We start from the raw sequence: 21316 nt of genomic DNA, 5'->3' as shown, positions 1-21316 counted from the left end.
GGCAGAAAAAAGAGAAAAGATCTAATTGGGAACTATTTAACAAAATAAGTAAAAATACAACAAAACATAGATAACATTACATTTAAAAACCAAGCCAATAAGTGGCCCACAGGGATCCTTCTGTATGGTTTAGTGCCTCCCTTTTCTGTTTGAGTTTGACACTTCTAGACTACATTAGGATTTGTTTTTTCAGTTATGACACCTCAAAAAGACCCTCTACTAAGGCCAAGGGAAAGCAGTACTCATATTGGCAAGATCAGTTATCCTTAAAGAGTTCAAGAAATAATAGTTAATATTTATTTCCAGAAGTATCTAATGTACAAGCAAAGCTAACTTGGGCCTTTGAAAGCTCTCACATCTCCCTAAAATCTCCAGGTATCATTATTGGGATTTGGACATGTAATTTCCTTGCTCAAACAATCTCTTCCTATTACTTCTAGGATAAAATACTGACTGTCCTCAGCCTGACATTTAAGATCCTCAATGAAATGGCTCTAACCTAACTTTCTAGCCTAATTTTATATTATTCCTCTTCATGCCCTCTATATTCCAACCAAATTGTACTGCTAGCTTTTTCTGAAACTAATATTCATCTTCCACCTCTATGCATTTGTGTAAACCGTCCCCCCGCCTTCTATTCTGTTGCTCTTAATCCTCCTCTAAATCTTAGCATAGATGCAACCTCCTCTGTGACAACTTTCCTGACATCCCTGCTCAAATCACCCTTTATTTACCGATGTAGTACCTAACAATAGCCCACAGCTAACACAATGGATCCCTCCTTAAACAGTACTACTCCTGGTTCCAGGTCATATAATTGTAAATTTTAGATTTAGGGTACCTTAAAGACTGCCTAATCCAATCTCCTTGTTTTATAAATGCAGGAAATGAAGTCTAAGGAGTTTGAATAATTTGCCTAAGGCCAGACAGATAGTAAGTGACAAAGGCAAGATTTGAACCTAGGTCCTCTGGGCCTTCATCCTGCCAAAACCATAGCTCATGAGCCCCCACTGACATGTTTACATTTACTAATCCATCAAAGAACACAATTCAAGACAAAGGCATTTAATGAAATAGCATCATAAAAAAGCAGCAGTAAGACATTTCCCTTATAAACCTAGGGCATATTTTCTCCACCCTCCTCCCCCAAAAAACCCCCAGACAAACCATATTATCGATGGGAAGATTGAGCGTGCATAGGTAACACCTTTGGATAGGGCACACGAATGAAGCGGCATGACTCTGACACTGCTTGGCTGCTGTCATGATGCTGCTCCTGCTAGGCCTGTTCTCCCAAGGTCTTTCAAGGTGTATAGTCTCTGCTGGGCTTTGTTCCCTGCTAGTCTCGCATGGCTGTACCCAACGCTGTTCCACTGGTCATGTGGTTGTTACTAATAGTTGCCAAGTATGCCTTCGAAGGGTACGAGGTCATGGAGCTTCTCTCTGCTTCCAGCTTCTGGCTTCTGCTGGAGTCCTCCACTAAGTAGCTACCTTTTTCTCATAGAAGGGTAGGCTCTGCTGCTCCTCTTTTAAGCCCAGAGGTTTTTATGCTATTTGTTGTTGTTCGGTTGTTCAGTCATATCCAACTCTTTGTGACCCCACGGACCGCAGCACGCCAGGCCCATCTATCCTCCGCCGTCTCTCAAAGTTCGTGTTTGTTGTTTCCATGACATGATCTATCCATCTCAACCTCTGCTGCCCCCTTGTCCTTTTGCCTTCAATCTTTCCCGACATCAGGGTCTATTCCACTGAGTCCTGTCTTCCCATTACGTGGCCAAAGCAGTTAAGCTTCAGCTTCAGTATTTGGCTTTCCAGCGAATAGCTTGAGTTAATTTCTTTAAGTATTGACTGATTTGCTCTCCCTGATGTCCAAGGGACTTTCAGAACTCTTCTCCAGCACTGCAATTCAAAAGCATCGATTCTGCGATGTTCAACTTTCCTTATGGCCCAACTCTCACGGCCATACATTGCCACTGAAAAAACCATAGATTTGAATACTATCTCTCTGGTCAAAAAAGGTAGGCTCAGGCTTGCCTGGCTCTTCTCCCATAAGGGGGTCTGACTGTTTCTCTAAGCTGTGACTAGAATGGGAGTTTCCAGAATGAAATCCCTTTCTCCAGGTGCCAACCTCTGTCCCAGCTAATGCGCTTTCCTGGATTAATTTTATTGTAGAATTGCAATATATACTTGAGAGGCAGCATGGTACAATGGATAGAGTACCAATCTGGAAGCCAGGAAGCCCTGAGTTCAAGTCCTGTCTCTGACACATACTAGCAATGTGACCTTAGGCAAGTCTCTAAGACCATAAGCAGAAGATTAGGTGCTGTCCTACACTTGCATTGTATCCCTTAAGTAGAATTTAAGCTTCTTGAAGACAGGGACTATTTCACTTTTGTCTTTTTGTCCCTAGCACTTAGCACAGTGACATACTCGTAGAAGGTATTTAAATAATGTTAAATTGAATTGCCTTAACTTCCTAAGTCCTTTATATTCACATATTCCCACCATGCCCATTTCTAGCAATGCTGGACATGTTTTGATCAATATGCTTCTCATTAAGCAAGGAAACAAGGTGGTTTCTTCCAGTTCTTGGATAAATTGTCCAAAGATAATTGGATAGATGCTCTGCTAGACCGTAAATTATATTTTCATTCTTTATTTATTGAGTGCCCTTCTTCCTTCCATAAGAATTCCACTCCAATGTTTAATCATGGTAGGGAAGCGATTCTGGGTTTTCAAAGCTATGCTGAGAGAAGGCAAGTTCTGGCTGGTCCTACCAAGCTGGAAAGGTTTTAATATAGACCTAGTGACAGACAGTGTGACAGTCATTTGTGAAGTAGCCTAGCAAAGTGTAGAGAGAGGCTCAATTATCAGAAAGATGGCTAATAGGAACTGGAATTCTTTGGCCAAATGAACCCATAAGCAGGATAGGAAGGCATGAATGGATTCTAATCTGTATTCCTAGAAAAAGAACTCGCATCATTAAGTCTGAAGATTCACTGAAGCAACAGGAACTGAGGAGGATATTAAATGAAAATGAGAGACCCTGTCCTCAAAGAGCTTAAAATCTAATTAATGATTCAAGAAGAACATATATGAAGGAGTTAAGCCACAATGCAGGGTTATCATATTATGGTTCAAACAATATGATAAGAGTGATCAGTGAAGTCTTCATGGAGAAATAGAAATTGACCTGGGCCTTAAATGATCTACAGGATTTAGACAAGCAGTATGCTTTGCCATTTGAATACTTAATAAATATTTGTTAAATTGAATTTGCTCAATTGTTGAATTGAAAGGTAGGAGCATCAAAGGAGCAAGGGTAGAGCAACACAACATGAATAAATGGTGAGTCTAGACTAAGAATGGCATGATTAGGGTCAGGGAAGAGATTGCCTGGCTGAACTGGGGGTTGGGTTCATATTAGAGAATAGTGGAAGATAAAATGGGTATTCTTTATATAAAGAGCATTTAGGAAGTCCCTGAAATGTAGTTTTCTGGATGAGTTAGGAAGAATGGTCATTTCCTATTTAAAGTGATGCTTTTAGAAGGGGATTGTGACTAGAATAATCTAATCAGATAACTTACTTTCATATTTGGTTTAGGAAAGCATGATGTGATGTACTTGGGCACCACATTTCTTAATTATGTTTTGTTTATTAAATTAGCTTCCACTCCCTGAGCAAACACTCCAGCTGAAAGTTGAGGTAAGTGACCCAGATGGTGGGGGAAGGAGCCAACCTGGCAGCAAAAGTGGATTGCAGGTAATTCATATGTAGACAATTGAGAGTTCATTGTATATTAAAATCTTATTCCTGTTCACCAGGAGCCTGCATGCTAAAAGCTGTCTCCATGTTTACTAGATAAGATGAAATATTCTGTTCTTCTCTCCATCTTCATTTATATTCTACGTTACAGCCTCTGTTAAGAGGCTGGAGGGACATGCTTGGCATAATGATAGATGCTACTTTTAAAAGGAAACTCAATGTGTTGTGATTGAAAATCTGCAAATAAGGGAAACTGAGGCAAAGAGTTCTGAGAATGATCAATTTATTAGCAAGACTAGCAATTGCCAACGAAAGAGATCCAAGGCTCCTCAGTGGCCAGGGACCTTGAACTGAATTTACAGAGCATTTCTATAGACATAAATAAGGAACATCAGAATGGGAAACATAAACAGTAAATGAGAAACACTGATCCCAATTTGAGGAATGTAATATTGATTCTCAAAGGAGTTTACACTTTCTGATTGGCTGGGGTATTTTGGAACTTTCCATTGTCATCATGAAAAGTTATACTGTGTTAGGAACAGGGAACTTCCACAGCACTTGGGGTATGCAGATTTTCCAGCCCTAGGTGACCTATCATCACTATGACCTATAAGCCACAGAACTAAGCTTGTCGGAGGCTTTTACTAGAAATTAGAAACTTAGCCTGTAGTTCAGCTATGCAAAAATAGGAAAGTTATCTGACAGACAGGCTGGCTGGAGCTAATCGAATGCACAGTCTGCCTGAACAGTCTTATATACTTCTTAATGTACTGTGATTTTATAAGTAGATAACTGATTGAAAAATTGATTAATATTCTACAATTTCCCCTTTGATTCTTGAGAGACCTGTCTCCTATGAATCACCTTTTCCAAAGACCCAACCTATTTAAAGACTTAATCTATATTTGCAGAAAGTATGACCACAGAAGCATAGAGCAGGTTATTAGAAATCATATAATTCAGCATATTCTCATTCCTGGGGTCCATTATCTCTAACTAATATATCTCTAACTACCATAATATATCTAGGAATCAATAATTTTGAGCATGCTTTAACACAACAATTAGTGCAGAGCTGAACACAGGGAGAGGAAATGATAATGACAGCCAGGATGAAAAGGGCCCACTGAATTACAGTGACAAATATGCCACTCCCTTGAAACTTAGACAATAACAAAAAGAAAAAAAATCAGGAAGAGGGATCTCATCAGGAGCCACTATCTTGTGCATGGGTTTCATACGTGCCTGGTCTTTTATGTCCATGTGACCATGACCCCAAATTTCTAGTAATATTTTTTCCTATTAAACCCATGGAATGATTAAACACTGAAACTGGTGGCACTAAGTAGGCTATTCCACAGATTCCATACCAGCCAGGGGAAAGGAAGGCAAAGGCTTTTCCTGCACAAATGAAAACCGGGCCTGGAGTCACAGCCCACATGGCATCTCTAGAATCCATTGGTCCATTCTAGATGCTGGTCTGTAGTTGTAGGTAAGGGTCACGTAGATATAATTCTGAGGCAGGCCTGTAGTGTCATTGAGAACCTTAATCTTAGCACAGATGAAGGACTCTGCTTCATTTATCAATTAGGGCCTTGCCTCCAGTCCTCCAAAGGCAAAGGGTAACATAATATAATATAAAGTAGCAACAAAGGAGTTTGGAGTTTAGAAAGATAAGTAAGTATTGCAACCAGTAAAATGTATAGCTACCTTTTCCCCATGCTAGTCAATTTTTCAGAATTAGAAAAATGTATGTTTGTCTCTCAGGTTAGTTGGGCTAGAGAGGATAATGGGTAATACTATCAGAATTAAGAAAGCAAGGCGAAAAAGGGCTGGACGTGGCCCTAGTCCTAGTCCAGTTCTGGCAATCATATAGATGATGACTCCCCAAAATTATGAAACCAAATATGAATGGCAAGGAGAAAAATACCATTCACCCATAACTTTCTGACCTGTTGTACTTTTAGAAGAATTTACTCTGGTGCAGAGGGCTGCCTGGGATAGCAACAACACTAGGCAACCTATGGCTATCATACCTTGTTGGCACAAGGGGTAGGTTTTATGTGTGAATAATGTATACAAGATTCTTTTTCTCCAATCTTGATTACAGTTGGGGTGGTTAGCAGTATTTGAAAAGAGTCTTTCCAGGCAGGGGGAGTCTCGCTGGTTCATTGGTAATTCTTGATGTTAAAATCCAAAATTCTAGTTTGTATTACAACCTCTGTACTGCGAAGTTCTTTCAGTCTGCTTTGTAATTCTCGGATGTAGGAAGCAACAGATGTACATTTTTGGAACAAGCCACATTCTCGGGACAGCTCTGAAGAGGCTCTTCATTTCAGAACTCCTTCTCAGGTTCCAAGAGCATGTAGGAAGACTTATTACAAACTCAACATAATTTAATACAACCTTCTAACTTAAGCCTTATGGTTCTGATTTTATTAGTAGAGCTATAAGAAAAACATCAAATTAAGAACACATAATTCACCTGACACTTCAGAGAATTTCAATTGTTATATCATGAAGTTCTGAATTGGGTAATGAGTCTTTCTTTTTCTTAAAATTTTCAATTAGATGCTTCAACCAGGAAAATGATTTCTCTCTCTTCAAAATTGTCAATGCAATTTTACATGTAAAATTCTTAATCTAATTTTGAAAACTGTGCCACACCTTCCTTTAATTCCCCCCATAAGGACAACATATCCATATTACTATGAAAGAATGAGATACTTGAAGAATTTAATCTCAGAAATATAAATATATAACTATTAGCAAGGGGGGTAGCAAAGCTAGGAAGTCATCAAATTCAGATTGCAAACAATAAAATCTGTCATATTTGCATTCCATTATAGTAACCCAGACATTTCAGTATTTATCTATCAAGTAATATCTATCTGTCATGTTAACAGAAATTTTCTATGAAAGGAAAAAGGAAGGACATGGTTATCTGGTATGTGTGATATGATAAATCTGATATGATGATACCAGACCACTTCAAAGGCACAGAATGACCTGAAGTCACAACAGGGTAAAATTCCCTTAGATCTATTTTGATTTTAGGCTAAAGGGATAATTAATAGCCAATTAATGCTCCATATTGTTCATAGGGTATCAAAAACCAAAAAACTAACTAGGTGGGAAAATTTCCCCTTGAAAAAAGAAGTAGCTCAATGAGAAATTAAGTCAAGAGGATCCTACCTTCACCTTCACAAGGCTGCCCTCTCAACTTTCTCCTAAGGGCAAGCATCCATGTGGAGCAGTCTTCAGACTGCAGCCCCTGGAATGGTGGATTATTGGCTTTCCAATCTTCTAAGTAGGCCTGAAATAAAAAATTCAGAACTACATCAAATTAAAGTCCCCCAAGATTCTACCTTAAATAGCAAAACTTCATTAATCATATGTTAGGGTAGAATATAATTATTGTGTGCATGTGATAATAATTAACTGTATTAGTTCAAATTCATACAGTATTCATTAATAGATAGTTTTCATATATCAATAAATATGTGATAGGTTTTATTATTTAGATCTCCAACTCCCCCCTTGGTCTGCCCTGTAGATAGGATAAAGGAAGGGGAAGTACATCTGGTCACTTTAAGTGGGCTTCAGAATATCAACAGGAATATTAAGTTGCTTATGTAGCAATAGGAGTTTTAAGTTCTAGAAAAGCTTTAACCTATCGAGTAAGTTGAAAGGAGACTTTATAGTAACCAGACTTAGGCATACCTATGAAATCAACACACAGGTGACCACATGGGGTATAAGGTGAAGGGCAACTACCACAGGAAATGGAGAAAAGGCAAGTTGGTTAAATGTTTAATAATTCGGACAAGCAGCACAAATACCACATTCTGGAGTTTTATATGAATATGGTGAACACTGGTTCACACCTACAGCAAGTAGTTGGTTCAATATTTTTGAACCAATATATTTGAACCAACAGTTATATTTTAACTTCACTGCATGCTAATTATTAAAAGATATAATTTAATGATTTTCTAAATTATCTCAGTTGAAACTCATTTATTATTTAAAATTTAACTTGTAAATGTCTCCACTAGAGGTTCTAGTTCCTTAAACTGCAGCACTACAGAGTTTCACAACATGCTGTCAGTAGGGCTGGTAAGATTTTATCCCAAGGAATCACACAAAGATCTCCTATGAGGATGTGGCTATTCTTTTCTCCCAACAGTGAGTTGTTATTATTAATATTTTCCAATTTAAAACAAAATATACCCTATTAAACAATTAGCAGTTTTCAAACATATAGTAAAATTATGTGTCAGAAACATTTGTAATCTAACAGCATTCAGATTAAAAGGGGAAATAATTTGCCTTAACAACTATTCTCAGGTGTCATGATACAAGAGAAACTTTTGCATACCCAGTATCAGGTATTTAAAACATGAAACTTATTACTAGTCAGATGACAATAATTCAATGGAATGCATTTTACATTATCTTGCAGAGAAAATTATTTATCCTATTTCCTTTGGTATTTTACTAATCATATCCAATGACATCTAAAACCCAGTAAAGAGCTATCCCGTGTGGAATGATTAAAGTCAATTAAAGAAGTAACAATAGTTCACATATAGTGCTTACTACATGCCAGATTTTTTTTCTAGTTCTTAAAGATTACTTTTTAAAAATTCAAAGGCTTGTCTTCTATAGTACTTTAGAATGTTTAGATTATGATTTCTCAGTTATTACTTTAACTATCTGCTAATTTACATTACAAGGTAGTTATTACAAGGCAGACTAAAGTCTTTTCCTTTAGGAGGCTAGCTTAGAGGAAAATACAGCCCATTGAATGCTTAATAGTTTTTTTTAAACAATCTTGTTATCTTTTAGCAATCCAATTCATAAAACACAAAACTTATTTTAGCCAGTTGACATAAATTTAGTCAATTTCAAAGTAACCATTCATTGTTTTAGACTTTCACAACATAAGTTCTTTCACATGGTCAACAAGACATTATAACTTTACCAAGCACAGTGGATCACAGCTCACGTTGGGAACGTGGGGGGTGGAGGGTGTCCTCAAACTTCTTATTAAATCATAAGAATTCTATACTTTAAGACAAAAGGCACTTCATTATAACAATTTTCCAAAGGCTGTTATCACATTCATTTTAATTGCTCAATAGGGAAGTGGACTAACAATATTTCACAATAATTTAGAAAATTTTCACATAACAGCATATAATTAAAAGTATATTCTTCTAATTAAGAGAATTCACGTTTCTAATCACATTGATATTCTCCCAAATTCCACAATACAAGAAAAATTAGAAGCCTAAAGAATATCATGGTTGTTTTGTTTTATTTTTTAAACATCATAACAACAAACTTTTCAAGTTTCATCTATGCAGTTGTATAAAATCTTAGGTTTTCCTTCCTAGAAAATCATTCATGCTATTACCTTCAAAATGTTATTTAATCTAAAACTCATTAACAATATTTAATGTTTATACAGTGCCCACTATGCTAAGCACTTTAGAATAATTTATTGCTCCAACAACCCTGGGAAGTGGGTGCTATTCTTTATTATCCCCTTTACATATAACGAAGACTGATTAGATTCTCTAATACACCACAATTATAATTTCAGAACAAAATTCTGACAAAATCAAATTCATATTTACAATCCCTAATGATAATATTTAAATCTCAATTTTCCAAGAGCCCACTGTTTTCAGCTAACTTATGCTTTAATTTTTCAAAATTCAATGTTTTAAACATATATTACAAATTTTCTTAACCTCACAAATTGACAAGTGATGCTGAAATTATAATTTCTGATAGATAATGAATAGTAAATATCACATTGGTTCTAATTAAAACAATGAAAATTAAGCAACAGCTTGACTGACATATACTAGCATATTTATACAAAATATTTGATGTTTAAAAAGACTGTCATATCAATTTTACTAGGTCTTTGATAGTGAAGCAAATTGTCATCCTTTCTGGGCTACAGTTAGATTTTATCAAATGCTCAAAAATGATTTGTATTTAACCAGTTTTATCTCATAAAATGTCTGTTTGTTTCAGTGCCCAAGACAATGTGGCAAGGAACACCCTGAAATAATGTAAAAAAAATGTTTTCCTCTCTCTCAAAACTTCTGTATTTTATACTAACAATTATAAGCTATATACTCCTTTCTTCTGTAATCTGAGCACTCTCCATATAAGGTGAGCACACACTTAATTGATTCCTATGTTCTCCTGTAATATTTGTTCTTGTTTAATTCTATCTTAAATAATTCTTACCCTATTATAGCCTTATTTCTACTGAAATACAATTTTGAACTAATTTAACTTTCACTGATTTCAGCACAAGTTTACAACATTTCTAATTTACATAAACAATTCATTTAAAATACAGGGGTAGTATTAAACTTAGCTTACTTTTCAGCTATTCCCAGCTTTTTTAAAAAAAAGTTTTCTTCTTGCTGTGTAGTACTGCAAACTGTGAGAATTCACTAGTTCCAATTTGCTTTTTTCTAATCAGTAAAATTATCTTTCCTTTTTACACTAAGATAAAGTGGTAACTCTCTGGGGAAAGAGTGAAAAAAGAAGATTTTACAAAATCAGGCAAGCCACAATTTAAAGATTTATAGTAGAGGAAATAACCTTTGATCTCTAGTTTATAATGTTACTTACTCTTCTGCAATTGGGAATAAAGATTCATGTCTTCTAATCTGTGTCTCTTGTCTGCCCTCCACCCCACCTTGGCTGGAACCAGAAAGGTGAGAGAAAAAAAATTTTTTTAAAAGGCTTTTTAATGAGGCAGCTGGGTGGAAGAGTGGATAGAGCACTGGCCCTGGAGTCAGGAGGACCTGAGTTCAAATCCAGTCTCAAACACAAAATTCACTAGCTGTGTGACTCTGGACAAGTCACTTAACCCCAATTGCCTCACCAAAAGAAAAAATAAAAGACTTTTTAAAAGTTCTGTAGAAAGTTTTTACTCTCTGTATCATTTTCCTTTGGCTGATCAGATTTCAGGAAAGGGTTGGTTTAATGATCAAAACAGAAACACAGAGAAACAAACATGTAGATGTACTTGCTGGCAAGGTTTTTCTTTCTTAAACAGAATCCCCTACATCCAGTAGAGATTGTCAGATCTGATACAAGAGATCTACATCATGCTGACTAGATTTCCCCATCCAAAGTGCCACTCTATTTTCCTGAGAAGTCTCAGCAAAAGAAAGTCAGTTTGTTACACCCAACACTCACACACACACACACACACTCATTCAGTGGAAAAGCATTTAGCAAAATCTTTCTCCTTGGCTTTCATTAAAGATGTGGAAGCCAAGTCCCTGCTAGTAGAGAAAGTCTTTGGCACTTCACCCCTCTAGATTCTTTGCTAATTGCTGCAGCAATAAGAGAAGACAAAGGACAAAAATCTTTAGAGCTTTTTTTTTTTTCAGAGATCCTCTAGGTTACACCAATCAAACTAGATGAAGGAAAAGAGGAAAAGAAAAATTACTTCCACAGTCAAAATAGGACAAAGAGACCTCCTAGTTCTCCCCAATCAAAATAGATAAAAGGAGAAAAAGACTTTCCCAGTCAAGACCATACAAAGGGAAGGTTCCCTAGGGCTGACGTGGACTCAGGGAAAATTTGGATTGAACTTAAAAGCAAACTTCACTGTTCCCAAAGTTGTAATATGAATGAGAGCAGAACAAGCCATTGCTCACAATGTTCCATACCAGAGCCATAGCACAAGAAGCCCTTGTTACATTAATGCCTGTAACTACTAGGATGGAGGAGACAACTCTGCACAAAAGGTGGTTCTTCAATGAGGGGTACTTTGGAGGTAACGGAGCTGTCTCTGGTTCTGAAAAAGGTGAACCCTGAAACCAACACCCCTACAAGGTGTTGACAGGCACTTCTTAATTTCTGCATCTGTGTGGTTACAAAAAGTATGTCTATTAATTTTATACTTCTTAGCCAAGACTTACATAATAACTGATTCAGTAGACTGAAAAAGAAAACCATATGAAAGATCAAAGGAGAGTTTGCCATGGACCAAAAGTCAGTTCCACAGATCAGTAAAATGGCAGTTAATGAAATTACCATTTTAGCAACTATATGTATAGAACCCTTTAATGAGTAGGACTATCTGTTTGACTGAAAGACAGAATGGTTCAGGAATTTGGTAGTGAAACCATGACAATTTTCAAAGGAAGCCTGGATATGTGTACATGGTTATTTCCCTTGTGGCCTTTATTTTCAGAGTTCTGTTGTTTCATTGATCTTTCATACTTTCCCATCTGATTAGACACTTAACATATTCAGTAACTCATTAGGCTTTTAATGGCAAATGGCTCTTAGAAGGAACTGCATCATTCTTTTAAATATAATGCAGTAATCAAGGAATCAAGCCGAGGTTGAAGGGGAATGTGAAGGAAACAAAGTAGATTTTTAGCTATACTGGAGGAAAAAGGAGATAGAACCACTAGTCAGAGTGAGTGGTATATGATAATGTATGACAGATAAATGGCAGAATCATTCAACTCCTGTTTCCTCAATCCAATACAATGATCTTTAGTTCAGAAGAACAAACAAAATGTCTAATAGGGAGTTGAAATGTAGGAGATGAGCCCTTAGCTTTTTTAATGAGTTATGAAAAGCTACCCCCAAAGGCATTGGAAAAACTGGAAGATGTGATTGCAGACCCACTGTCCATGATCTCTGAAAGATTGCCAAGAATGAGAGAGATGTTTCAAGTATGAAGATTGCAAACAGCCTGATTTCCAAAAAATGGAAAAGAGTAGATTGAAAAACTGTAGGCTAATAATTTTGAATTCAAGTTCTAGTAAAAATCTAGAATGCATTATTAAAGAAATGGCTATTAAATGTCTAGAAAAAGGAAGAATTGGTCATAAAGAACCAGCATGGTTTTATCAACAACAGGTCATGTCAGACTAACTTTATTTACTTTTTGAACAAGATTACTAAATTGTCAGATTAGAAGAAATGCTATAGAGAATTTAGATGGATTTCAGCAAAGTATTTTACAAAGTCTATCATACTATTCTTATGGACAAGATGAAGCTATGAGGCCAAATGACAGTATAGTTAAGTGGACACAGAACTAAAGGAATGGCTTGACAAAAAGAAAGATTATTAATGGCTCAATTTAACTTAAAGAAAGTTCTTCAGTGAAAAGTCCTTGACTCTGAGTTTTTCAAAATTTTTATTAATTATTTAGATAAGGGTATAGATGACATGTTTATCAAATCTGTAGATGACTCATTCAATAACTAACTTATTGGACAACGGTCAGGATCCAAAAAGATTGTGATAGGCTAGAACACAGGACCAAAATGAAATGTAATAGGAAAAATTAAAGTCTTACACACAGATTCCAAAACTTAACTTTACAAGTATGAGCTGGGGGAGGTAGGGATAAGCAGCTGAGTGACAGTGGATCGAGCACTAGACCTTGAGTGAGGAAAGACCTGAGTTCAAATGTAACCTCAGATATTTACTAGCTATGTGGTTCTGGGGAATTCATTTAACCTTTGGGTGCCTTAGTTTCCTCATCTGTAAAATAAGGATAACAGTACCTAACTCAAGGGTTGTTGTGGGGATAAAATGAGGTAACATTTGTAAAGCACTCTGCAAGTATTAAAGTACTACATAAATACTAGCTATGAAGCAGCAGTTTGAGAAAAATCTGGGGATTTTAGTAGTCTGAAAGCTCATTTTGTATCAACTGTATAAAACCACTGAAGGAAAAGCCATTGAGATTTTTGACTACATTAAGATGCACAGTGCCCAAGACCCCATGACCAGGAAGGTGATAACTTCTCTGTCTTCAGCCTTGGCCAGACTACAACTAGAGTACTATGTTCAGTTCTAGGTGCCACATTTTAAGAACAATGTTCATAAGCTAAAAAATATCCGATTAAATTATCCATTAAAAGGGCAGCTAGATGGCACAGTGGACAGAGCTCCACCTTGGAGTCAGGAGGACCTGAGTTCAAATCTGACCTCCGACACTTGACACTTACTAGCTGTGTGACCCTGGGCAAGTCACTTAACCCTGATTGCCTCACCAAAAAAAAAAAAATTATCCATTAAATGAGAAATAACCTGCATCTCTGCATCTCTTTCATCTTTCCTCAGCTCATCTTCTCCTTTCATTACTCTTTTCTTTTCTCTTGGTCTTCCATTCTCTCTGTTTTGTAATGATTGTAATGAATCATAAGCAATGGAAAGATTACTGAATTCTAGGCAAAAGGTGGCTGCAATGCAGCAGTAGATAAAAGGACCATGGGCAAATCTGATCTGTGGATTTCATTACAGCAGTAGAAGTCAATTAAAACAAAACTGACAATGAAATGAATGAATATTTACAAAAATATAAATTTTTCAGATTAACGGAACAGGAAATAGAGTCCTTAAATAACCCTATCTTAGAAAAAAAAATTGAACAAGCCATAAAGGAACTCCCAAAGAAAAGACCCAAGGATCAGATGGATTTGTAAGTGAATTTTACTGAACGTTTAAAGAAGAATTAATTCCAATACTACACAAACTGTTTGAAAAAATAGGTAAAGAAAGAATTCTACCACATTCCTTCTGTGACACAAATATTACCTTTTTAACCTTAACCAGTTAGGGTCAAAAAAAAAAACTATAGACAAATTTCCTTAATGAATACTGATGCAAAAATATTAAATTAAATATTAGCAAAGAAACTATAGCAATATATCACAAAGTTGCTTTGCCCATACTTGATCTGGGTTGCAGTCTTGGATGGCAATCCCAGGGTGAGAAAGAGCACTAGCACACTGGAGCTTGCAGCCACAGGGAAGGGTGGACCCTCTTCACAGTTCAGTGCAGAAAAGAGTGCTTATGGGCACTCACAGACCAGAGTATAGGCCAGGAGAGGAGTAAGTACAACTCTCCTTGGACCATACCACCTTGGAAGAACTGAAAACTTACAGCAACCTGGAGGTATTTCTGAAAACAGCTGCACAAAACCCCTGAAGCTTGGGACAGTGTGCCCTCCACCCTGGAAGCAAAGCCTCACTTTAGCAAAGAGCTAAAAGTCAAGAAATAGGCTGGAAAAATGAGCAAACAACAAAAAAATTCTGCCTATAGAAAGTTACTATGCTAACAAGGAAGATCAAAACACACACACAGAAGAAGACAGCAAAGTCAAAACTCCTACATCCAAAGCCTCAAAGAAAAATATGAATTGGTCTCAGGTCATGGAAGGGCTCAAAAAGGATTTTATAAATCAAGTAAGAGAGGTAAAGGAAAAATTGGAAAGAGAAATAAGAGTGATGCAAGAAAATCATGAAAAAAGAGTTAACAACTTGGTAAAGGAGGCACAAAAAATACTGAAGAAACAGAATAGGCCAAATAGTAAAAGGGGTACAAAAATCCAATGAAGAGAAGAATGCCTTGAAAAGCAGAATTGGCCAAATGGAAAAAGAGCCACAAAAAAGAAAAATTCACTGAAGAAAAGAACTCATTAAAAACAGAATTGGCCAAATGGAAAAGGAGGTACAAAATCTCACTGAAGAAAATAATTCTTTAAAAATTAGAATTGAGCAAGTAAAAGCTAATGACTCTATGAAACATCAAGAAACCAAAATACAAAACCAAAAGAATGAAAAAAAAAATAGAAGACAATGTGAGATATCTCATTAGAAAAACAATTGAACTGGAAAACAGATCCGGGAGAGATAATTTTAAAATTATTGGACTTTCTGAAAGGTATGATGAGAAAAAAAAAAAGCCTAGACATCATCTTTCAAGAAATTATCAAGGAAAACTGCCCTGATGTTCTAGAACCAGAGGGTAAAATAGAAATAGAAAGAATCGACCAATCACCTCCTGAAAGAAATCTCAAAATGAAAACTGCCAGGAATATTATAGCCAAATTCCAGAGCTCCCAGGCAAAGGAGAAAATGTTGCAAGTAGACATAAAAAAAAATTCAAGTATCATGAAGCTACAGTCAAGATAACACAAGATTTAGCAGATTCTACATTAAGGGATCTGAAAGCTTGGAATATTATGTTCTGGAGGTCAAAGGAGCTAGAATTAATAAAGAATCACCTATCCAGCAAAACTGAATGTAATCAATGAGGAGAAAAAATTGAAATTCAATGATGTAGAGGAATTTCATGCATTCTTGAGGGAAAAAACCCAGAACTAAATAGAAAAAATCAACTTTCAAATACAAGATTGAAGAGAAGCGTGAAAAGGTAAACAGGAAAGAGAAATCATAAGAGACTTATTAATTTACATTCCTACATGAAGAGATTGTACTTGTAACTCATGAGACCTTTCTCATTATTGGGGTAGTTGGAGGGAATATATATAGACAGAGGTCACAGAGTGAGTTGAATATAAAGTGATGATATCTAAAAAATAAAATTAAAGGGTGAGAGAGGAATGTATTGGGAGAGGTAGAATGGGGGTAAATTATCTCGCATAAAAGAAGCAGCAAAAAGTTTTACAGTGGAGGGAAAGAGGGGGGAGGTGAGAAGGAATGAGTGAACCTTAATCTCATTGCAATTGGTTTAAGGAGGGAATAACATAAGAGATAAGAGAAAGGGGGTAATAGAAGGGAGGGCAGATTGGGGGAGAGAGTAATCAGAAGCAAACACTTTTGAGAAGGGACAGGGTGAAAGGAGAGAATAGAATAAATGGGGGCAGGGGATAGGAAGGAGGAAAATATAGTCTTTCACAACATGACTATTATGAAAGTGTTTTGCATGACTACACATGTATAATCTATATTGAATTGCTTGCCTTCTCAAAGAGAAGATGGCGAGGGAGGAAGGGAGAGAAGGTGGAACTCAAAGTTTTAAAAACAAATGCTAAAAATTGCTTTTACATGTAACTGGAAATAAGATGCACAGGAAATGGGGTATAGAAATCTATCTTACCCTACAGGAAAATAGAAGGGGAAGGGGATAAGAAAAAAGGGAAGTGATAGAAGGGAGGGCAGATTGGGGGAAGGGGTAATCAGAAGCAAAATACTTTTGAGGATGGATAGAGTGAAAGGAGAGAGAGAATAGAATAAATGGGGGTAGGAGGAATAGGATGGAGGGAAATACTGGTAGCAATAGTAACTGTGAAAAAATATTGAAGCAAGTTTCTCTGATAAAGACCTCATTTTTCTAACAACAACAACAACAAAAAAACAACCCTCACTCAGTGGCCAATCTCTAAACCCAGCAAAGATGGCCACTTAATAGCAGACACACGCCTGTTGCCAACCCCATACCTGAAGCTCTTTCCATCTTGGTAAGACTTGCCAAAGCTTATATTCTACTGTTTTAATGCTTGAGAAATAATGTTCCTCTGTACAATACAGACTTCAGAGTATGTCTTTAGTAATGGTATTCCTGTATTTAGATATTCATAAATAAAAGCTTTATAGATTAAAAAAGAGATAACACAAGATTTAGCAGCTTCTACATTAAAGGACTGGAGGGCTTGGAATATGATATCCCAGACAGCAAAGGAGCTAGGATTACAACTAAGAATCACCTACCCAGCAAAACTGATTATAATCCTTCAGGGGGAAAATTGGATATTCATTGAAATACAGAACTTTCAAGCATTCCTAACAAAAAGACTAGAGCTGAATAGAAAATTTGACTTCCAAATACAAGACTCAAGAAAAGCATAAAAAGGTAAACAGGAAAGGGACTTAATAAGGACCTAATAAGGTTAAACTGTTTACATTCCTACATGGGAAGATGATACCTGCAACTCATAAGAACTTTTTTCATTATTAGGGCAATTAGAAGGAGTATATTTAGACAGAAGGCACAGGTATGAGTTGAATATGATGGGATCTATCTAAATGATGGGATAAATGATGGGATATATCTAAAAAAATAAAATTAAGGGGTGAGAAAGGAATGCACTGGGAGAAAGGGAAAGGGAGAGGTAGAATGGGGTAAATGATCTTACATAAGAGAGCTTTTACAGCAGAGGGGAAGATAGGTGTGGTGGTGGGGAATGCTTGAACCTCTCAGAATTCATTCAAAGAGGGAATAATATACACACTCAATTGTGTATAGAAATCTATCTTACCCTACAGGAAAGTAGGAGGAGAAGGGGATAAGAGAAGGGGGGCAGTGTTCATAAAAGGGAGAGTGAATTGGGGAAGGCAATAGTCAGAAGCAAAATATATTTGAGGAGGGCAAAAGGGAGAAAGAGAGAGAATAGAATAAATAAGGGGGAAATAGGATCAAGTTAGCAATCATAACTGTGAAAAAAAATTTTGAAGCAAATTTCTCTGATAAAGGTCTCACCTCTCAATATATAGAGAAATGAGTCAAATTTATAAAAATATAAGAGCCATTTAAAAATAAGAGCCATTCCCCAATTGACAAATGATAAAAAAAAGAAGTCAGTTTTCAGATGAAGTAATCAAATAGATAGCCATATGAAAAAAACCTCTAAATCACCATTGATTGGAGAAATGCAAATTAAACCAATTGTGAGATAATGCCTCACATCTATTGGGACAGAAAATGAAAATGACAAATGTTGGAGGGTGTGGGAAAATTAAGACACTAATGTTGATGGAGTTGTAAACAATTCAACCATTATGTAGAGCAATTTGGAATTATACTCAAATATTTATAGCAGCTCATTTTTGGTGGCAAAGAATTGAAAATTGAGGGGATGCCCATAAATTGGGGAATGATTGAATAATTTTTGGCATATGATTGTGATGGAATTCTATTATGCTATAAGAAATGATGAGCTAGATGCTCTCAGAAAAACCTAGAAAAACTCACATGAACTGATGCAAAGTGAAATGAGTAGAACTGGAAGAACGTTGTACACCATAACAGCAATGTTGTGGGATGATCCACCGTGAATGACTTAGCTATTCTCAGCAATACAAGATCCAAGACAACTCTGAAAGACTTAAGGTGAAAAATATTATCCATCCCCAGAGAGTGAAGTGATAGAGTATGAGTTGAGATTAAAATATATTTCTTTTTAAACTTTATTTTTCTTGGGTTTTTATTTTGGTCTGTGTTTTCTTCTGCAGCATGACTAATATAGAAATGTTTTGCATGGCTAAACATCTATAACCTATGTCAAGTTGCTTGCCTTCTCAATGAGGGGGTGGGTAGGGAGGAAAAAAATTTGGAACTCAATTTTAAAAATGAATGTTGAAAATTACTTTTACATGTAATTAAAGAAAAATAAAATATTAAAAAATGCTATCCATCTCCAGATGGACTCAAGAATGCATATTGAAGCATATTTTTTCTCTTTCTATTTTTTTAAACATGGAAATTTGTTTTACATGACTTCATATTTGTAATGGATTTTCTATGTCTTTCCTTTTCAATGGGTGGGAGGGAGGGAGAGGAATAGAATCTGAAACTGAAAATAAAGTTGAATTATTTTTTAAAAGGAGAGAAATGATAAAGGGGATGGTTTCAGAAGAACATGCGACACTTGTATGAACTGATACAAAGTGAACTGAGCAAAACCACAAGAAACATTTATTTAATAACAACATTAAAAAGTTAATCAGTTTTGAAACACTTTAACTCTGATTGACACAATGACTAATTACAATTCTGAAGGACTCATGAAGCATACTATCCATCTCCACACTGAGAGCTGATGGATTCAGATTGAAGATTGAAAGAAACATATTTTCTTTTCTTTGTTTTTTTTTCTTTATTTTGGACATGGCTAATAGGGGAATTTGTTTTGCATAACTAAATGTATTTTTAATGAGTTTCTCTGTTTTTCTTGTTTTTCTTCTATGTGTTGGGGAATGGGGAAGAGAAAGGATTAAAACTGAAAATAAAATAATGTTGAATTTTTAAAAGTAAAGGAAATGCTACCAAAACAAAGCAAAAAGATATGAATAAAATTACTCACAGGAAGACTTGCATACTATTAGCAATCATATCAAAGATTGCTTCAAATCACTAACAAGAGAAATGCAAATCAAAACAATGCTGAGGTCTCATTTCACACCCAGCAAAACAGCAAAGATGACAAAAAAATAGGAATAGATAATATTTGCGACACTGAAAAAGGCAGGCAAATTAATACACTTTGGGGGGAGCTATGAATTCAGTCAGCCATTTTGAAAAGCAATTTGGAATTATGCTAAATGGGAGTAGCTGGGTGGTGCAGTGAATAGAGCTCTGGACCTGGAGTCAGGAAAGCCTCAGTTCAAATCTGGCCTCAGACACTCGATATTTACTAGCTATGTGACCCTGGGCAAGTCACTTAACCCCTTATTGCCTCGACAAAAATAAAAAAAGAAAAGAAAAAAGGAATTATGCTAAAAAAAAAAGAAAGTAGAAAAAAAAGCCATTCATGCCCTTTGATCTAGAGTTGGGCAGATATCTCAAGAAGGTCAAAGACATAAAGGTCTGACATATACTAAAATATTCATAGAAGTAAAAAATTAGGAACTAAGAAGATGTTAGTTAATTGAGAAATGTTTAAACAAATTGTGGTACATGAATTGATGTAATATTACTGTGTTGTAAGAAATTATGAATGTGAAGAATTCCAAGAAGCATGGGAAGGCTTACATGACTAAAGCAGAGTGAAATAAACAGAACCAGTAAAACACATATGACTACAACAATGTCAGTAGAAAGAACAGCAACAACACAAATCCCCAAACTAAACCCTGTTTGATTATAATAACCAAGTGTGAGAGAAGAGTTTTTGGGAGAAGAACTTTTGGAAAAGAGTTAAGAAAATGTATTTCTGGGGCAGCTAGGTGGCACAGTGGATAGAACACCGGCCCTGGATTCAGGAGGACCTGAGTTCAAATCCGGCCTCAGACACATAACACTTACTAGCTGTGTGACCCAGGGCAAGTCACTTAACCCCATTGCCTAGCCAAAAAAGAAAATGTATTTCTTTACAGAGATGGAAGATTAAGGATGTGGACCATATACTACTAGACTTGATTGATGCATTGGTTACTAATGCTGTTATTTTTTTTTTCTCTTTCTTTGTTAATGTTATAGGAAATGGTGTAGGAATAAAAATGGTATAAGCAACTCCATTTTTTAACTGGATTCTAGTTCAGTAGTTTTTCAGTTGTGTCCAACTCTTTGTGACCTCATTTGAGGTTTTCTTGGCAAAGATACTACAGTGGCTTGTCATTTCCTTCTGCAGCTCATTTTACAGATGAGGAAACTGAGGCAAACAGGGTTAAGTGACTTGCCTGGGGTCACACAGTAAGTTTCTAAGGCTGGATTTGAACTCAGGAATATGAGTCCTCCTAACTCCAGGCCAGGCACTCTATCCACTTTGACACCTAGCTGCCCTAACTGGATTCCATTCTGTGATTAATTTGATTTTTTCTAAAAAGATAAACATCTTTGAGATTTAGTTTGATAAACAACATGTGTATACCTCAGACCTGGAAACCAACATATAAACCCTCAGATAACCAGTAGTTGAGATTATCTCTTGAAGTTATCTTTGGCCCTCCTCTATCATGCTCCAGCTCTTTATCTTGAAGCCTCACTGCAACCCTGGAATTCAC

Source organism: Vombatus ursinus, unplaced genomic scaffold (genome assembly GCF_900497805.2).
Source record: "Vombatus ursinus unplaced genomic scaffold, bare-nosed wombat genome assembly UNPS02014793.1, whole genome shotgun sequence".
Classification (NCBI taxonomy): Eukaryota; Metazoa; Chordata; class Mammalia; order Diprotodontia; family Vombatidae; genus Vombatus; species Vombatus ursinus.
The sequence above is the reverse complement of the archived record's forward strand: the minus strand, read 5'-3'. Positions refer to the sequence as shown.